Here is a 3,025-nt window from a genome sequence, read left to right as displayed (position 1 = left end):
GGGGGGGGGCGGCGGAGGGTCTCGGGGCTCTCTTGGAGGAGTTGGGCGCAGATTCCGTGGGAAATGAAGGGTGGGGGGGAGAGAAGGGGTGTGTGAGGGAAGGAAAGGCGATCCCCCCCTCCCTCCAGGTTCAGGGCGATAAGGGAGAGAGAGAGAGAGAGAGAGAAAGGGATGAAAGTTTCTTGCCTGCAGGGCTTGCTGGAGTGAGCTCAGCTAACGGTCCCGGCTCCTCCGCTACTGTGCCGGTGAGCAGACCCGTTAGATTCCTCTCTTCCTCTCGCCATCTCTCTCCTTCCAGCTCCCCCCACCCCCCGTCCCCGCTGTTGTCTCTTTTTTAATCTCTCTCTCTCTCTATCCCCCCCCCCCCATTTTTCCGGCGCCGCCCGCCCAAAGGGGAGCCGGGGGGGGGGGGGGGACACAGAGGAAAGGACTTTTTAAAAAACCCGTTTTCCGTCGCTGCTCTGGGAGAGTCAGTCGTTGCGGCCCTTCCTTGTGTCACAGAGAGGGAGGGGGGGAGAAGGGGGGGCTTCTTTTTTAAAAAGCTCCATTAAAAAACAAAACAAAACCCGACACAAACCCTCCAGGAAACCCCAGACCGCTCCGCAAAGACCCTGGGAAAAGCAAGGGGGCAGCGTGAGAAATCTTGCTTGGAACTGGCAGAAGAGTTCCTTTTGGGGGGGGGGGGCGGCGGCTGGGGAAGGAGATTGGCCAAGGGAACTCCCTCCGTGGCGGTGGCGAGAAACCCGACGCCTGAAGCGGAGCCTTGCGGTGCCTGATCCCCCTTGCCCTCCGTGCAGGCTCTGGAGAGGACGGGGCGAGATCCAGGAGGAGGATGTGTCGTTGTTGTTGGGAGCAGGAATCGGGCAGCTCTTCCTTGGGGGGGGGGGCGCCTCTCAACTCCCTTCCCCACTTTCTTCCTTTCTTCTCGGTTCGCACCTTCCAGCAGCTACACTCCCACACCCTCCTCGCCCCACTCAGCGCCCGGCCTCCGCCTGACTTCCCTTCCCCGACTTTAGACAACTTTTCTCGAAGGAGGGGGACGGGAAGCCGGGCAGAAGAACGCGTCCACTTGGGCCGAACTGCTTTATAGTCGACTCACTTCCAATTTTGTTTTTGGAAGGGGGGGGTGGAAGAGGAAAGAGAGCGGAAAGAAAACACGAAAGAGAAAAGTTGATTGCAGACAAATGCTTCTTCCCTCTCCCCGGACAGGTTTGGTGTGTGTGTGTGTGTGTGTGTGTGTTTGTGCGCGCGCGTCTCTTTGCCTCGCTGTTGTGGAGGTGTCGAACCATATGGGGGAGTGATAGAGGACTTTCAAGCAGAAACTCTCGTGAAGTCAGTTGCGCTGGGTGGGTTCTCTCCCCCCCCCTCCATGGCCTTTGATCTTCCATTCCAAAAAAGCAACAAACTCACTCCGGAGCATATATTCCAGCCCATTTCCCCAGGAATCTGACCCTAGTAATCTCTTTTTAAGTGTCTTCGCCCCCATCTCACATTTTTCCCTGTAGTGCCTGTCATTTATTGAAGGTGGCCCTGGAAAAGGAGACACACAAACACCCCCCTTCCCCCGCCCCCCCCCCGTCGCTGTGTAAAGCAGGAAACATGAAAATTACACACAACGTCAAATCGATCCCTGTCACTGGTTTTCTTTTCCTTTTCCTGGCCCACTCTCTCGTTTACCAGGAGGTAAAAAACACGCTGCTGATCAACCGGGTAACAAAACCTTTTGTGTCAAGTGGCTTCCCCGTCTCCTTTTTTAATTATTATTTGAAATGATCTGGGATTTTTCGTAGTGCGAAGGGAAGGGGGAGTTCAGGCTTAAGGCATTGTTATGCTTATTCGAAGTGTTCCTATTATCATAAAGGAGGAATGCACTCTTGCAGGAAAGGGGAGTCAATGTGGTTGGGAGACCCATATTTATCTTTCTTGTGTGTGCGTGTGTGCAGGCGCGCGTGAGAGGACTGTTATGCTTATCTCTCGGAAAGCTTGTCCACTGTGGTGTGGTAAAGATCTGCATGTATCTATAACGTTCCATGTTTCCTCTTAACAGTTTGTTCTACTGGAGGGAACCAGAGAGGGAGGCTGACATTAGTGGGGAGAGATAAATTCATGCCTGCAGGAAGCGGGCATCACCAGGGCCCTGAGCGAGATTGCTCCTACTAGCCTGACCCTTTGGGGTGGGTCACTTCGGGCCCTTGAAAAGCATTGGGGGGGGGGGAGACACACCACGGAGTCCTTTCAGAGACTCTTTTTCAGGGCCTGGCAAACTTCTTCTAAACTCTAGCGGGGAAGTTCCAGCCTTCCAACTTTCTTGTTGCAATGGAGCAAGTTATGTTAACCTTTTATCGTGTATTCATTTCTCCGCTGAGAAATACTCGAGTTTTGACGAGCAGGTAGAGCCCTCTCATTCTCTCCCCCCCCCCTCCCCCAGTATTTTCTATCTCTCTAGTTCACCCGACAAGCCTATTTGTCACTTTTGGGAATTCCTGGGGATTTATCTGAATGGACACTCCCCCCCCCTCTTTTGGATTCACTGTTCTAAAGCCGTGTGTTTTCGCTGATCATGTCGTGTAGAGCAGTGGTAATAATAGTACATATTTTAAAATCTGTGCGGAAGGCGGGGGGGGGGTCAGAATGGTTGTGTCCTTTTAAAAAAAAACAATAACTGCCAGAACTGGTAAGAGAAGTCAGAGGGGGAGACTTTTTGTTTGTTTGTTTGTTTGTTTGTCTGCCTTTAAGCCAAGGGCAGGCCGTGATAGTTAGCCTCGGAACCTCAGCAGACGCCCGGGGAGCACTGAATGAGTGCCTGGAGATGCTGGTTCCAATGAGTACAGCCAGGGGTTTGTGTTGAATGTGCCAGAGACAGAGGTGGGTCGGAGCAGGGGGTGTTTGCCCGTGCGTGCCTGGATGGCTCTCGGTGCTGAGACGGGCGAGGAGAGGAGGGCCCGTTTCCTTGCGGTGGGTCTCTGTTGCAAGCAGGGCAGGGGTGGTGGGAACCGAGCGAGGATCCCGCCGCAGCCCAGGAATG

General features: G+C 54.0%; 1 protein-coding gene across 1 annotated transcript in view; it reads left to right on the top strand.

The window, feature by feature from the left end:
- The window catches only part of ZEB2 (zinc finger E-box binding homeobox 2), a 197,680-nt gene that overhangs the window by 3,458 nt on the left and 191,197 nt on the right, over positions 1–3,025 (top strand). The window lies entirely within an intron of this gene.

Source organism: Gekko japonicus, unplaced genomic scaffold (genome assembly GCF_001447785.1).
Source record: "Gekko japonicus isolate JY-2015 unplaced genomic scaffold, Gekko_japonicus_V1.1 scaffold124, whole genome shotgun sequence".
Taxonomy (NCBI): domain Eukaryota; kingdom Metazoa; phylum Chordata; class Lepidosauria; order Squamata; family Gekkonidae; genus Gekko; species Gekko japonicus.
Note: the sequence above shows the minus strand (reverse complement) of the source record. Positions and strands in the feature narration are given on the sequence as shown.